This window comes from Leptidea sinapis, chromosome 10, assembly GCF_905404315.1.
Source record: "Leptidea sinapis chromosome 10, ilLepSina1.1, whole genome shotgun sequence".
NCBI classification, from domain to species: Eukaryota; Metazoa; Arthropoda; class Insecta; order Lepidoptera; family Pieridae; genus Leptidea; species Leptidea sinapis.
Genome location: NC_066274.1, coordinates 8,662,236 through 8,680,189, shown reverse-complemented (window position 1 = coordinate 8,680,189; position 17,954 = coordinate 8,662,236). Strand labels below are relative to the sequence as shown.

At 36.1% G+C, this 17,954-nt stretch overlaps 1 protein-coding gene across 7 annotated transcripts in view; it reads left to right on the top strand.

The window, feature by feature from the left end:
- Positions 1–13,507: 13,507 nt before the first annotated feature.
- LOC126966573 (cytosolic carboxypeptidase 1-like) overlaps positions 13,508–17,954 on the top strand; it is a 135,020-nt gene continuing 130,573 nt past the window's right edge. For 6 of the 7 annotated variants that reach the window (XM_050810704.1, XM_050810705.1, XM_050810701.1 and 3 more), the window contains exon 1: positions 13,508–13,666. The gene's annotated coding sequence lies outside the window, so the exon portion shown is untranslated. The remainder of the gene's footprint in view (positions 13,667–17,954) is intronic. The other variant, XM_050810702.1, reaches the window with a different exon arrangement.

Here is a 17,954-nt window from a genome sequence, read left to right as displayed (position 1 = left end):
AGAAAAAACACTCCTAAGCGGCTGTTTAAGGTTAGCGGACCATTATGAATAAGGAGGTAAGAGTTCAAAAACTTGCTACAATTCATTCTGCTTCTTTATCTTCACTCCATTAACCTCCTGCTGCCACTGCCATATGGCAACGGCATGAGGCCAACGTTTACTGCGATGTTAAAAAGTTAGCACACAAGACATTAATGTAGTCGTTCAAATATCTAGTGAGATTAATATAGATATCGAACCTTATAGTGAAACATCATACAGTGAGCGATCAATTCCAAAAATAGAAAGAGATCCAAGACTCGATATTTACCAAACAAATGTAAAAATTTACAATGAAGTGCTCAATACTTTAGTCCGATATTATTTATTTATTTATTGAAAAGACCAACAGCATAAATATTACAAATTAGTTTTAAAAATTAGTGTACATATAATAGCCAATTACAGGTCTCTCTATATAAACAAAAATCAACTAATGAGTTTTCAACTTAAATTACTTTAACTTATAAACAAAAAAAAATCGACTTAAAAGAATTTCAACTTAATTTACTTTAACATAATAATATGTATAGTTTAAACATTAAAAGAATAATATTATGCGTATGAATGCGAATTTGATATATATATATCTATTATTATATTATTTTATAGTCGGTTATAGTGTTTATTTTATGTTTGGATGTGTATGTGTGCGTGTAGTGTGGTTTGTGTATATGTGCGTGTGTTAATGTACCTATTTGTTCGTTTTGTATTGCTCCAGTAACATTTTTTGTATCTAGTGTATACATATAAATATATCATATCATATTAACCTACTCTAGATAATTTATACGTCTAGATAGAGTCTCTTTCTGCTAGACTTCCGATGAAAACAGGCGAGGTTTATTACTTTAGTGTGCGTGAAAAGCTATGACTTAAACGCGATTTGTATGTCACTTTATCATAGTCTGTATGCATTGCCCAAAATAGAGGTTATCTATTAACCTGCATTTTTTTCGACGTTTTCACAGCTGTCACTGTGTCTATCCAGATTCTAGACGTATGAATGATCTAATCCTACTTCATGTAAAGATGTTTTAGATTAAATTGGTAATTATAGTCTAATAATGGACATGTCGGACGTATGCAAAGTCTTCGCAAATATAATTGTAGAACGAGTGTTTAAATGTAAATCATCGAATAGATTTCTCACTGCTCAACTTCACTCAGTACCCACAAACTAAGGTGTTCAGCGTGCCCTAAGAAGTAATCATTTCTTTTTTATGACAATAAGGGACGAGACGAGCAGGACGTTCAGCTGATGTTAATTGATACGCCCTGCCCATTACAATACAGTGCCGGTGAGGATTCTTGAAAAAACAAAAATTCTGAGCGGCACTACAATTGCGCTCGTCACCTTGAGACAGTGGGAGGTTAGGTTACTAGTGAGAGGCTCCTTTGCACAGGATGCACAACGGGGCCTATTTCTGCCGTGAAGCAGGAATGTGTAAACATTACTGCGTTTCGGTCTGAAGGGCGCCGTAGCATGTGAACTTACTGGGCAAAGGAAACTTAACATCTTATGTCTCAAGGTGACGAGCGCAATTGAAGTGCCGCTCAGAATTTTTGGGTTTTGCAAGAATCCTTAGCGGCACTGTATTTTAATGGGCAGGGCGTATCAATTACCATCAGCTGAACGTCCTGCTAAAAAAACCTTGAGACATTAGATGTTAAGTCTCATTTGCCCGGTAATTTCACTAGCTACGGCGCCCTTCAGACCGAAACACAATAATGCTTACACATTACAGCTTCACGGCAGAAGAAGGCGCAATTGTGTTATCCATAATCTAGCCGGCATCCTGTGCAAAGCAACCTCCCACTGGCAATTATACAATACAGTAATTCCAAGCATTCAATGACAATAAAAATTTGAAAGTTACAAGTCGAATTGTACAACAAAATCTTAAATCAAGGTCAATTGAGTCTCTATTTGGCTATCAGAAATTAATCAAACGATTGTATTATGATATGCTACTGGCCTTTACTACTGGAGATCCATGACTGGTACACATAATACGATTTAAATATGACACCAGAACTAATAAACACATAATATTATTAGAACACATATTGAGTTTTATGAAATAGCTCAGTTTCACCAACACTTATGTACAATACGTATGAAATAATAAACAATAATAAATGCAACATTATTTATATGTATTTTAAATAAATATTTTCATTTTGTTTTCCTATTTTCATAACATACATCTATTGTAATGTAAATATTGTCATGTACGTTATATAACATATCTATAAGATTTTCCATTTAATCACTTTCTTAAATTTTTATCCGTTAAGTTTGACTCGGAGTGCAGCACAAATTATTTAATGTGCAATGAATGATATTGACTAGTCACGCTCAGGTATGTAACGCGTGTTCAGGTAAAGTTGGCTCGACTCAACTAAGAGGGAGCGATCAATCAGAGCACAATTTATCAGAGTTATTTATCCACAATTATAATTACGGAAATTGTAATTAATGTTCGTCTTATTTCGTATTAAAAAACCTCGAAACTTCTGCCGTATGGTCTTAATTCTACACCGTTATATCGGTTTTATTTATATAAAGTATTAAGGTGGTTTGGTCTTTATACATAGTATGCATGAAAGTAGATTGACTGTACAAATATATAGAGTGAATGCGGATAGATATGTTACCAATGCGTCGATATATTTCACTGTTTTATTGGAAGAGGAGCACAATCGATCGTACGCTTTATCTCATGGTAATAAATCACATTTTTCTGAAACACCAGACGAATCACAGACACGAGGGTAACCGGCCTTTTAAGAAGGTGTATACAATTTTGATAGGTTAGCGACACTGTGGTCTCCCCAGATTATTTAAATGACCCAAGAATGTTCGGGAAGGGATTGTCTGACTCTAACACAGTCGGTACACCCCTGGGGTAAAATCTCTTTGAGAACCGCTGTCATATTGTAGTGAAGGGATGGGAGATAAATGCCAGTTCTCGAAACTAGCCTGTATGATCCATAGGCCACTACTTGACGCCGGTTTTCTGTTTTTTTTAATGAAAAAGGGACAAGACGAGCAGGGCGTTGGCTGATGGTAATTGACACGGTCTGCCCATTAAAACGCAGTGCCGCTCAGGTTTATTGAAAAACCCCTGCGCTCGTCATCTTGAGACATAAGATGTTAAGTCTCATTTGCCCAGTAATTTCACTAGCTACGGCTCCATTCAGACCGAAACACAGTATTGCTTACACATTACTGCTTCACGGCAGAAATAGGCGCCGTTGTGATACCCATAATCTAATCGGCTTTCGGTGCAAAAGAGCCCCCCACTGGTAACAAAACTGTGCAAGTTAAAGGCAACACATTTTAAATAAATACAGACATTTCAATAAATAAAAAACTCCACGAGAATGACGCAAGTAATATAATTTAATTAAAGAATAAAGTATTGTGAAACAAATAGGAAACATTACTGGCTTCCTCAAAGTTTACTCATAAATTCTTTGCGTAAACAGTCGTCCACTGCCTCGTATTGGATGTGGTCCGTGACATTTCATAACCGCTCTCGAAATCTATTTGACATTTTACTTATACTTTCGATCGACATTTTATATTCAGTAATTAGATAAGTAATATTCGTGAATCAACACACTCACTTTAAAATGTAAAGCTTTCTTAAAAGATTAAAACGAGTGCAATTATTATGCTGAGATTATCTTTTCAACCGACTTTAAAAAAGGAGGAGGTTCTAAATTCGTCGGTATGTTTTTGTTACCTCAGAAATTTTGACTGGGTAATCCGATTTTGATAGTTATTTTCTTATTTGAAAGCTGGTGCTTCCCGTGTGGTCCCATCCCATTGCAGAATAATTAGATAGTACAAAAAATATGCAATTATTTTTATACTTTTTAGTGCATATTATAGCTATAGTTTTGGAATAGTGTTTTTGGAGTCGGTTGTTTTTTTTTACATTTTTTTATTATTATTATATATCCAACCCAACCTTTCTTTGAATTTAGATCAACGTTTTCAGAGGAACTGTAAACATCTGAAACTATTTATCAATGACTTTACTGTGAGAAAAAGTGACGAGATTTATTACTTATTATTTTTTTTTATGGAAAAGGAGGACAAACGAGCGTACGGGTCACCTGGTGTTAGGTGATCAGCGCCGCCCACATTCTCTTGCAACACCAGAGGAATCACACGAGCGTTGTCGGCCTTTAAGGAAGGTGTACGCGCTTTTTTTTTGAAGGTACCACTGTCGTATCATCCCGGAAACACCGCACAAGGAAGCTCATTCCACAGCTTTGTAGTACGTGGAAGAAAGCTCCTTGAAAGCCGCATCGTGGAGGACCGCCACACATCCAGATGGTGGAAATGACATTCTAATTTGTGCCGATTCGTGTGAAAATGGGATTTGGCGGCAGAAATCAGGCGAAACAGCTCTTCGGAACAATACCCGTGATAAATGCGGTAGAAGACACACAATTATTAGCCAGTAATTTCACTTGCTACAACTCCCATCTAAGTGAAACACAATATTGACGACCCATATAGCCCATTGACTGGTTATTGATGATTTAAGCTGTTCAAAGGGTGTACCAAGCCTTTTTTGACATGATCCTCCTCCCTGCGTCGTAATCCTCAGTACTGAGGGTCGTGACCACACCTCTGTATCACTTTCTCACGTATGATCGCTCTCCATCTATTCCTGTCTCTGGCGGTGTAAAAGGCATTGTGAATCGTAGAGTCGAGGGCAGAGTGGATCTGGTCGGACCATCGTGTTGGACTGCGTCCACGAGGCCTCTTCCCATCTATTTTGCCGACCACAATGAGCCTCTCAAGGTTTCCATCGTCCTTCCTTGCGATGTGACCGAAGTATTCTAAAACTCTGCGCAGACATTCAGAAGACAATCGCGAGGAGATCCTGAGTTCACGCAGTATGGAGAGATTAGATTGAAATGCTGTCCAGGGGATACGGAGCATCTTTCTCCAGCACCACATCTCAAAGGCGTCAATGCGCTTGCGGTCTGCAGCTTTCAGTGTCCAAGTCTCAGCGCCTTACGAAAATATCGAGAAGACTAGGGTCCGTACCAGTTTAGTCTTACTTAGTTTGACATGATGACGTCTTATAAATCGATGAACATCGGCTGCACGAAAAAGTGCCACGTTCGGCGTGAGCCGAGCGTGCAAGGGAGAGCGAGGAACAAGCGATAGAGTGGCACGATCAACCTAAGCGTTCGGCTTATGATGAATCTTGTTCTTTGATTATGTTTGTATTATGTAAGGTTATATAACAATTTTGATTAAAGAAATATTATGACTTATATAAACGATCGTATAAAAAGATGTTTTCTTATGACATTCCGTAAAATTATCGTCCGTAAACTGACTTTACAGGCAAACAATTTTTTTTATATAAGAGGGGGCCAACGGGCAAAAGGCAAATGGGGTGGTGATGAGGCAATGCCCGTGAACATTCGCAACAACAGCTGTCAAGAGATGCGTTGCCGCACTGACCTCTAGTCTCTACTATACAGGCTGTCCCAAAGTTATGGGACATGAAAGGAAAGTACCTTAAATATCGAAGATAGGCTATTTTACTGAAAGAAGACTTTATGTTATTTTAAAAGTTAGAAATTCTGCATTCAAAGATTTTCTTAAAATTACTTGCCTCGTCTGGGAATCGAACCGACTTAATTGTAAAAAAAAACACCCCTACTTTTATGATGCCAATCGAAAGAATGGCCATAAATCTATCTGGCCGGCCATCTAATCGGACCATTTGTACCAATCCAAGTAGGAAAACATTCATTATACGTTGTTCCTTTCTTTTAAAATACTATGTTACTTAAGAAGAGTTATTAGTTATTGGCCCTTCTTTCGATTGGCATCATAAAAGTAGGGGTGTTTTTTTTACATTTAAGTCGGTTCGATTACCAGACGAGGCAAGTAAATTTTTGAAAATCTTTGAATGCACAATTACTAACTTTTAAAAATAACATAAAGTCTTCTTTCAGTAAAATAGCCTATCTTCGATATTTAAGGTACTTTCCCTTCATGTCCCATAACTTTGGGACACCTGTATACTACTGGTCTGACGGTTGTCAAAGTGCTTTTGAGCCTTTTAGATAATCGGCAATTTGGCTCTGTTTACCATATAGCGAGAGTCTGCGGTACTAAAACTAGTGATGACAACCTTAGCTGAACAAACATCGATAGGAAAACTATTCACAAAAAAAATGTACTTCATTACGTTGATTCCTGAAGTATAAATAGCACGAAAAACGACTGAAATTAATTCAAAATGTTATTTCAGAACGTACGAAAAGTACTGTACGCTTATCTCGCAGCCATTTGTATTTTACGTCAAAATTAGTTCTCTGGACGCTGGCCAGTGGCGCTTCAAATAGGCACAAAAAATTTGCTGTCAAACATATGGAACAGCCTGTCCAGAGGTATTTATACAGGTCAGTGGTTGCCACCCTTTCAGTTGGGAGTATGCTTTATCCCTGAAGGTCCCTAAGTCGTATCGGTTCGGGCAGCTGCACAAGCAAACAGAAAACAAATTCGTTTTTTTCGTCAAGCCTTATTGTCTCGGAACTGCTTAATAGTTAACATAATTTCCTTCAAATATAACATCAAAGCATTTTTACTACAATCTTTCTTCCTATTTTAATCGCTGTCCACGGACAAGTAAAAACAAAGGATTCCGCGCCGTGATATTAGCAAGTGAAGCACCTTTATGCTAGTGTGTGTGCGGTTACAGGATGTACCAGTTACACAATTTTTTCTCCTATAAATAATCATATATCCACAATTTATAGTATTGTTTTTACACTTTTTCACAACGCACGACGGCATTTTTAAAATATTTTATTGCGACGCAAACTGATCTGTCACAGATGATGGCGAATCTCATAATGGCGGCTGATCGGCTTGTAGTAGTGTAAGTGTATGTGTGGGGCTATGTATTTACACGTTTACTGGCTTGTATTGGTGCCTCACTGTTATGTAAGGTGACACGGAGTTCTTCTTTTTTTTTCTCATCCGTGTCGCTGGAACATAAAAATAAACTCATCAATGTAATTTTGACAGAGGTAACTGTGAATGAATCCTGTTTGCTTTCATAAGATAATAAAAATATTTTAATGTCAATGATTTACAATGACATACAGATACAGGTTATATTATTAAATTCCAAGACTGTTGAATCGGAAACGAAATGTATTTGGATGTTGAGTAACAGAAACAATTTACAAATAGCAATTTGTTATGAATGAGAGATGTCAGGTAAGGTCTATAACTGTGTAACTTACCTCCTCAAGTTGTCGGTAATTTTCAGGTATGTACGGATTGTGAAAAATATGTTATTTATTTGTAGCAATGTATGAAATATCGCGGGACAGAGAACATTGGAAGGTGTTGAAAAAAAGTTAAGTGAAATAAAGTCAGCATATATTCATGACTAGCTGACCCGGCAAACGTTGTTTTGCCATATAAATTATTTTTATAGTTAGACCGTTTCTTGGACATTGCAACATATTTTGGTATCCCTTAGCACGAATTTGGATGTAAAAAATATTGTATTTGATAAAGCTTTAGACCACGATTAGGTAATGCACTGTTTTCAAGAAAATAACAAAAAAAAATCTAACCTAAAACAGATAAATCACGTAAATAAACACTACTCACATCGCGGCGGGAGGCTAAAAACTGTCATGAAATGATTGGTTTCTTCGTAAAATATTTGAACAGGCAAAGGGTTTAAGACCATACAGACATAAATTGTATGAAAAACAGTGAAATGAAATGTTAAAAATAGTCTATGACAGATTAGACGGTTTCATCAATAATTATTTTTAGATAAAAGGAAAACATATAAAAGGGTTTATTGTTCATGTTCATCAATCCCCAAACTGCTATCGCCGGTGCCGCGGCACGCTACGCTCGACTCGTGCGATGTTTTAACTGTTCTAACATAACCTAACCTAACCAATTTTAATGAATTGCAGTTGATAAAGCTTTGGGGATTTATTACTTTTACTAAAAGTGTGGTTTAAAAAAAACAATGAACCCTCTTATAACTGTTTATTATTATAAACATAATTTACTACTTTTATTAGTTCTTCGAATGGATCCCTTTTTTGTTTTTCGACGAATCTTCTCCACAAATATTCAAATATTAAGTCAGTGAAATTTTCCCTATTATTGAAATTATCTTTTTGAGAAAAACTTAGTCAGAACTTACCTTTATTAAACTTCCTTTTGCCGAACTTGCTTTCGTCAATTTGAACAGTTTTGCCTGGACCACCAATCTTTCCAGTACATGACTGCCTATTCATCTGGTAAAGAATAACTGCCTCTCTGCAATAATTGAACCAGTCCATTATGATTGCCCTAGAAAGGCAATACTCTCCCTCTGTGAAATCTTCCTTCTGAGTATCATAGTAACTCCACTTGCGTGCATAGGCATACATTAAATAAAATACTTGTGGTAATCTTATTCGAATGCTGTCAAACCAAGTACCATTTCCACGGCTAACATAAGATTTGAATCTGCATGCTTTCTTATTGCATATAAAAGAGTGAGAGTTAATAAACAATCGTCATTTGTTTTTTATGATAATTACAAATTTTTGCCTTGGAATCATGCCTTTACTCTCAGCAAAAGCAAAAAAGGAAAGAGCTTGGTCGCGCGTACCCAATCGTTGATATACTTTAATTAAATTCCACGTCTCTTTTAATTCTTTAAGTTAGTAAGATAGTAATGCCGTTTTATTGGTGTTTCATCGGCATCAACAAAATCACGACTGCTTGAGGGTTGAGGTTCTTGATTAGTCGAAGGCGGGAATCCCTGACTAGTTGATGGCTGGGGTTGTTCGGCGTCCGACATCTCAACAAAATGCAACGCGGTAAATTCGAAAAAATTCGTCAGTCGAGAAAGCAGAAAATCGGTGTCCGGTGGAGCTGCTTTTTTTACTGACTTCACGACTCTAGGTTCTATTCTTTTATATAAAAATAATTATTGATGAAGCTTATCTGTCACAGACTATTTATTACATTTCATTTCACTGTTTTTCATACAATTTAAGCCGTTTTATCTGCAACAGACTTTTTTTTACATTTTATTTCACTGTTTTTCATACAATTTATGGCTTTATGAGCTTGAACCCTTTGCCTGTACTTATATTGTAACCATTTTATGACAGTTTTTAGCCTCCCGCCGCGATGTCAGCGCTCATGTAGTGTTTATTTACGTGATTTACCCAATGATATTTAAAAGTATAATAACTCTTTTAATACTATAATATCATTGAATTTACCTGTTTTAGGTTAGAATTTTTTTCGTTATTTTCTTGGAAACGGTGCATTACCTTGTTATAAAAGTGGTATCATTATAATTGTGGACTAAAGCTCTATCAACAACAATATTTTTTACAACCAAATTCGTGCTATGGGATATTTATTTACGCGATTTACCTGTTTTAGGTAAGATTTTTTTTGTTATTTTCTTGAAAACGGTGCATTTCCTTGTAATAAGAGTGGTATCATTATAATCGTGGACTAAAGCTCTATCAAATACAATATTTTTTAAATCCAAATTCGTGCTTAGGGATACTAAGTCCAACCACATATTTTTTTTCTAAAATAAAATAATTTTTCTAAAATAAACGTAGCCTAAGTTACTCCTTATTACATTAGCTACCTGCCAATAAAAGTCCAGTCAAAATCGGTCCAGCCATTTCAGAGATTAGCCGGAACAAAAGGACAGACAGACAGACAGACAAAAATTGTAAAAAATGTTATTTTGGTGTATGTACCGTATAAAAAACGGTTATTTACATACTACAAACAGACACTCCAATTTTATTTATATGTATGTATAGATGTATAGATACATTACAATAGAAGCTAATAAAGTAGGTTGTATATTTAAAAATATCTTAAACGCCAGTTTTTCTTTTATATTTGCCTTATTGCCAAATCATGGGAGCGTTTTTTTTTATGGAATAGGAGGACAAACGAGCAGGTCACCTGGTGTTAAGTGATCAGCGCCGCCCACATTCTCTTGCAACACCAGAGGAATCACAAGAGCGTTGCCGGCCTTTAAGGAAGGTGTACGCGCTTTTTTTGAAGGTACCCATGTCGTATCGTCCCGGAAACACCGCACAAGGAAGCTCATTCCCCAGCTTTGTAGTACGTGGAAGAAAGCTCCTTGAAAACCGCACTGTGAGGACCGCCACACATCTAGATGGTGGGGATGATATCCTAACTGGTGGCGTACGCGGTACTGTGCCCTCCCCAGAATACGAGGGCCAGCCCGAGCGCGAATGCTCGGAGAGGGATTCTCCGGCTCTACTAGAGCCGGTATCCTCCTGGGGTTGTCGGCCTTTGAGGAAGGTGTACGCGCTTTTTTGAACGTAGCCATGTCGTATCGTCCTGAAAACACCGCACAAAGAAGCTATGGAATGAGCTTGGTTGTACGTGGATGATAATTCCTTAAAATTACACTGTGGAAGAACGCCGCACATCCAGATGGTGTTAATATTCTAATTTGTGGTGTGTCGTGTGGAGATGGGACCCGGTGGCAGGAATTAGGTCACATAGCTCTTCGGAACACTCCCCGTGATAGTTGCGGTTGAAGACACACAATGAAGCCACGTCTCTACGCAACGCCAGGTGATCCAGCCGATCACAGAGCACTGGATCCCCGACAATTCGAGCTGCTCTGCGTTGTACGTTGATATAAAATATTCACTTCAAACCCCGACGACTTAACTCTTGCAGATGTACATGGGCTTTTCATAAGATCATTCCACTTTCCCAGTTGCTCCCTCTAATCTAAAAATATAAAGAAAAATTTGAGTGTCTGTTTGTAATATTGTAATAACCGTTTTTTACTACATGTATATGAACATATATATGGTACATACACCAATATAACATTTTTAAAGATTTTTGTGTGTCTGTCTCAATCTCTGGGATGGCTGGTCCGACTTTGACGGGACTTTCGTTGGCAAGTAGCTGATGTATTAAGGAGTAACTAACGCAACGTTTATTTAAGAACAAAAAATATTTTAGAAAAATAAACTAATGTTGCAATGTCCAAGAAACAGTTAAAATAATTTATATGGCAAAACAACATTTGCCGGGTTAGCTAGCATAGAAATAATTAATGCAATTGTTTTATCTATAAAATATATATGTAGGTATATCAGAACAAAAAATATATCAGATAAAACCAAATTAACTAGGACAAATACATTTTGAAGGTTTTTTAAATACATAATATTAAAATAATAATTTCATAAATATTTATTTAATAAGTATTTATATATTTCACTAGTTGACCCGACACACGTTGTTCTGTATATAATAAATAAAATGATGTTTTTTATTAATTTGTCAACAATATTTCATAACATCAAGAATTATTTCGTAAAATATGCATCCTGTTGTTGTAATGAAATTGTTTCACAGCAGAACTGTCAAACCGTGTGTTAACACGTTGGTGGACAGTAACGCTCACAGGCGTCTATGTAGCTAAAAGTGATACGGCAGTACGCCTGTCGTCGTCTGAGTTTTTACTTGCATAAAATCAGTACGCCAAACGACGACTGATTTTCCATACTATCATAAAGAACGTCATGTTGTACTGTCACCACAGGTATAATTAAGACTTTAGTACTGTCACAACACAATTTCCAAAAAATCGACTCGAGTGAAGATCCATTTGCTGATGATGGAGAGTACGTATCTGATGATCACTATCAAACATCCCGTGCCGGATGCACAAGTTCAGACAATGAATCTCTTGCCTCATTTACAGGATGTATACGCTAGACTAGAGCTGCTATATCATCTGGCGTGTCAACATGCTCTTCGTCTAGTTATGCAGAAGTCGATGGTGACAAATCTTCATATTCTGACTAGACTCAACTCAATGAACATCATAAAATTATGTAACACTACGGATAAAATCGTGTACGTCTATGGCCGTTGTGTCATATCATATATTTTTTAATATGTGTTATAACACTACGCCCGTGGGCAATGTATGAAAATAAGTAGTGTCTCAGTAGCCGCAACCACTGACACAGTACTATCCACCAACTTGATAATAATATCTCTCATAGAAATTATGTAGGTATGGACACATCAAAGGAAAAACAAATTTGTTGTTTTTATTTAATTTAGCAGCATTTTCCTATTCACCTTTTAAACCTTCTCTGGACTTCCACAAATAATTCAAGACCAAAATTTGCCAAATCGGTCCAGCCGGTCCCGAGTTTTAGCGAGACTAACGAACAGCAATTCATTTTTATATACTTATGATTCGAAGTTCTTTCGTTTCTTTCGCAACTTATTGAAATAAATATACAACTTAATTATTATTGCTTTGCAGCATATTACGGATAATTTTAATTTCAGGACTATCTGATAACTGCATCCGATTCTTCGGCACAGACCCAGGAATTAAAAAAGGCCAAAAAGAAAAGTAAGTACCTAGTTATTATCTTCTAGCTCGTAAATTTTTTTAGGCTTACGTGTTCAATGACATTTGTATAACGTCAATATTGTATAAGGCCTAAAAAGCATGAAAGACATTTGTTTTCTCAAAATTTATTTCTTTAGAATTCATTTTGATGTAACTTCTAACACTACAGCCGCTTCGTAAACACATGGCGCTCTGAGAAAGAAGATGCGGCGCAGGAAACTATCCCAGCAAATAAACAATATTGTACTATCATTGTTATTGCTATAAAATAATTATATTCTAGTCCCAGGCTGTCCGATCGCGATTCAGCTGTGGATTACCGACAGAGGCATTTTTAATAAAACATTTTTTTTTTATAGATAATGCCTGAACTCTGGGACTTTATTATAAAAGTGTATACATTTACCCTTAAAGCTATTATATATTTTATGAAGCCTACTAGAATTCTTTACTAGGAAACCCTGATTTCCAGTGTTTTACTAATGAATATCACTATTAAGAGCAAAAAGGTGACGATTTTTACTAACGTATTTAAAATTTTCACAAATGTACAGACAATGAACAGTCATAATATTTATTTCTTATAATTTTTCTTTGAGAGACTGTCTATAACCAGGCTGATATATAGCTGGAACACCTCTCAGGAAACCCTCTCAGCGTTCTTTTTTGTGCTCTTTTTAATAAAACATACAATATTGTACTATTATTGTTATTGGTATAAAATAATCATAATCTAGTCCCAGGCTGTCCGAACACTTAGATATTCAGCTGTGGAGTAATAGGATTTACGACAGAGGCATTTTTTAATAAAACATTTAAATCTATTTATAGATAATGCCTGAACAGTGTCTGGGACTTTATTATAAAAGTGTATACATTTACCCTTAAAGCTATTATGTATCTTATGAAGCCTACTAGAATTAGTTGTTAGTAGAAGCAGTAAAAACGATTTGTTTTCGTACGTAGACAGTATCAGCGTCTGTCCTCATCTCGCCAGTCGCCAGTCGCCCACATAAAACGCGTTTTGTTGAACTCAGTCCGCCTCAAGCCGTCGCGAGGCGCTGTACTCGCCACGTACTCATAGTAAACACAATTTGAAACATATACCCCAAGCACTGCGACCAGGACCACTCCTCACAAACGTATGTGACATAATATTATCATTGTAACCTTCACTCTCATCAGGCTTTCATAACCGCGACTCTAAACCCGCCATTATTAATGTCCATGACAATTTAGCACAACGCCAATACATTTTCGCTTAGTAACACATTGTTTTAATGCGATTACTGTCTAATACAATTGGAGTATACAAATGAATGATTTAAATAGACGCTAATGTTAGTTAGTGAGCTTGAGGCCGGCAGCATTTTTCGCATTTTCTTTTGCCTGTATCACACCATATTATTGTTTTAACATTTAAAAGATTGAAAGTCATGTATAAATATTTACGTCAATTAGAAAAATGCCCATTTCTAGGTTGACTTAAACGTTGTACTAGTCCTGTAGTAATCTTAGAATTAGGATTGTTCTCCGCTGTGCTCCAGCTAGATACCGCATATCTAAGAACAATAGCTTTTTTATTACGGCAACTATTAGATGCTTGTGTTCGTGGCATATATCTTGACGCTAAATGGCATCTTTCAAATTTTTGTAACATACTCTTCGTGTTATTTTACATTGAAATTAATAAAATACAAAATACTTTCTGATGATGTGTGGTCCCAGTGTCTTTCTTATTTCTTGTAGTATTACTTTTACAAAATTTTACTACGCAACCCATTTTAGTTAAACAACAGCACATATGGCACGTCACACATTGTTCGTGACTGGCTCGTTTACGCCCACTTGCCATCGCCAGCTGTTTGGCAGTGTATAGCTGATAACTAGATGTCGTGCTATCTTTGAATATGTATTAAAATGGCTTTTAATATTTATGATTTTCTGTTTTAATTATCAACTTTCAACCGAAATTAATATGGCACTAGTCTGGTCTATATATACATAATGAAAATGGTCTTTATTTTAGGCTCAATCACGCCTAAACCACTGATCGTATCGACATGAAACTGCCAAAATTCGATGCGAAATTTTTCCTAGATGGTTTATGGCTACTTATTTTTTTATTGTATTTGTAATAAGATAAAATTTAATTTATTTCCTTTTAAAATACGCCCAGCGAAGCGGTCGGGAACGGCTAGTATACCAATAAATGGAGAGCCGGTTTTTTCCTTCGTTTATACTGCGAAAAGTACTGAACCAATCGCAATAATACTTACACCATAAGATGCAGCATGTTTGGGAGAAGTAGTATATGATATTATGTTGGTGATTACTTATCTGGAATGAATACTTCTCTGACATAGAACTACCCATATATTCGCAATACAAATAATTCAGTCAATGACATTACATTACAATTCATACAATAAGCGGGGTGCTTAATTTATATGGCAAAACATAGATTGCCGGGTCAGCACTATTATTAAATTATTATAAAATAATTCACAAAGCGAAGTGATAAAACCCAGGATGAATATTTACAAATATGTACTAATAAACTATCGAATAAAATAAGTTTTGTGTTTATAGCCATCATAGTTTTATGATAATATAAAACAATTCATATATAAAAGCCTATTTTTCAAAAGATAAATCTCGTAATCGTGTTTTCGAAACTGCAATAATTTCGATAAAGAAATGAAGATAAACATGTAAAATTATTGGAACCGTAGTATTTGTAGAAGTGTTTGAAGTAGACTTTCAAAAATGTTAGTTTTAGGACAGAAAAGTACAATGGAGTTATTCTGGCGTCGGAATTGTTATAACCGATGGACTATTTGTGCTTCGGTAATAACATCGAAGCTCGTAGCTAGTGCCATTAATGATCTAGTCAGACATCTTATGTCGCAATTAGAATGCCTTCAATCATATACTTATATATACATAATCATTTACTATCAGGCGAAAATAACCTCTCATAACAAAAGTATTACTACACTTAAAAACACTCAGAATTTGAGGAAAAAGCACAATGCTTCAGTACCCACACTTCCTGTTTTTTTTTATGGAATAGGAGGACAAACGAGCGTACGGGTCACCTGTTAAGTGATCACCGCCGCCCACAATCTCTTGCAACACCAGAGGAATCACAGGAGCGTTGCCGGCCTTTAAGGAAGGTGTACGCGCTTTTTTTGAAGGTACCCATGTCGTATCGTCCGGGAAACACTGCACAAGGAAGCTCATTCCACAGCTTTGTAGTACGTGGAAGAAAAATCCTTGAAAACCGCACTGTGGAGGACCGCCACACATCCAGATGGTGAGGATCCTAACTTGTGGCGTGTCGTGCGAAGGTGAAATTCGGCGGCAGGAATCAGGAATCAATCCTTAACTTCCTACCTCGTAACTTTGCTCATTGGTCGGGTTTTTTGATGACTATAAGGGACGAACAGGACGTTCAGCCGATAGTGCTGAAAATAATTCTGACCAAACCACAATAATGCTTACACATTACTACTTCGCGGCAGAAATAGGCGCCGTTGTGGTGCCCATAATCTAGACAGCATCCTGTGCAAAGGAGCCTCTCACTTGTAACCAACAAGCAACGAAGTATGACTGAATGTATAAGACGCTCGAACAACTTACAGTTTTATACTAGACTAATTTCAACGGATATTGAGCGGTACCATTTTATACACAATAATGGGTCATTGGGTCACACGAAGGTTACCGGAGAACAAGTACAGATCACATCCCAGTTGGTGCGAGGTGAAAACCTGCGCAGTAGTTTCTCTCACCGTATCAGACACCCTATATTTTTCTCATTGTACAAACTAGAAATTTATTCATCCGTGGTTCTTTTGAAGTAAAACTTCTTTAAGCGTGACTTGGGGGTAACTCAGAATATTTTTCTGATGTAAGTAACGTTAGTACTTCTGGCAGAAAAAAGTCAACTGAAACAATTTTTAACCGTTATTATTTAATGGTTTAAAAAATTATTTCAAATTGCTCAGTAATATTTTTTCTGTTAATCTCCAAATGTATTTGTTCGTTTATGACTACTTTGTAATAATAAATAAAAGTTCAGTCTGACGTTTGCGACATTCGTTAATTTTTCTTCGTCCATCGGACAGGCAGAAGGTCCGAGCCCATAGAGCCATATTCGTTAATACTCAATAACAACGTTATATTGATATGTGTGATAGTAATAATTTTATTCAATTATTTATGGATAATTCGGCTTTAAGTAATGTTCTTTATTGTATAAATGAAATCTTCTTGTCTTTCAACTTTTGAAGAATATTTTTTACATCCTGGATGTCCTAGAATAGGTGGGACAAATAAGGGCAAACGAAAAAGTATATATATGTATCTGTTAATTCTTCCTGAAGTTAATTTTAATTAAGTTTTACTTCAATCGCGCGTAAAGATTACACGCACACACATTTTTTTTTCGGACATACGTTAGATTCAATACGTAATTAAAACATATTGTATCTAAAAACGATCCAAATATTTTTAGCCTTTTTTAATAGATATTGATGTTGTAAAGAATGTTTGTTTGAACGCACTTTCAATTTAACTGTCTTGGATAGTCTTAACAATTATATTTTATACTAGCTGCAGCATGCAACTTTGCCCGTGTGCATAGATTATTATTATAGTAGTTACAATTAGAACGTTATCATGTAGCAAAAATACTATACCTGCATCTGGTTTTACAATATATGTTGTCCCGACCCATTTATATTCATGCAAAACTTGAATAAAACAATAGTTTTTACCTAAATATACATACAGGCAAACCGACAAAACTTCTTCCAAATACTGTTTTGGCTTCGTTATTGTTTGTAGAACCCAAATCAAAATATTCCTTTTATAATCTTTAACAATAAATTCAATGTACAATTCTACTTTATTACGATTTTAATATAATAATGATGTTCGATACACATATAAGGACATATCATTCGCAGTCTGAAAGCGGAACGGCAAAAGTGTGCTTAAAGACAATGTACGCACACTTTTCTCCTTTAGGCGTGTGTCAATTGTCACTGTCCGATTCAAATCTGAACTAAATAAATGTTTACCATATTTAAAGGAAGGGAACGACCCGTCCCACGTCGCCGCCATAAGTGACATTTAAGCGATTCTGTTGTGGCATTAAGGCGACACTAAATGCCAGCGACCTTGAGCGATATGAGTTCACGGCTGCCGGCCCGCCATCTATGTAACAAAGCCAATATTTTCAAAATTCTTGGGTGGAAAACAGTTTATATGCTTACAATCCTCGTTATTCACTACTAATCTGAATAAATGAAACTACACAAAAAAGTACAAGCTATAAGAATAACTTTTCTGAGAGAAGTACGAAAAAAATGCGTCACGCCATGCGAATAAACTTGTTTAACTTCAAAGAAATGTGGTTGT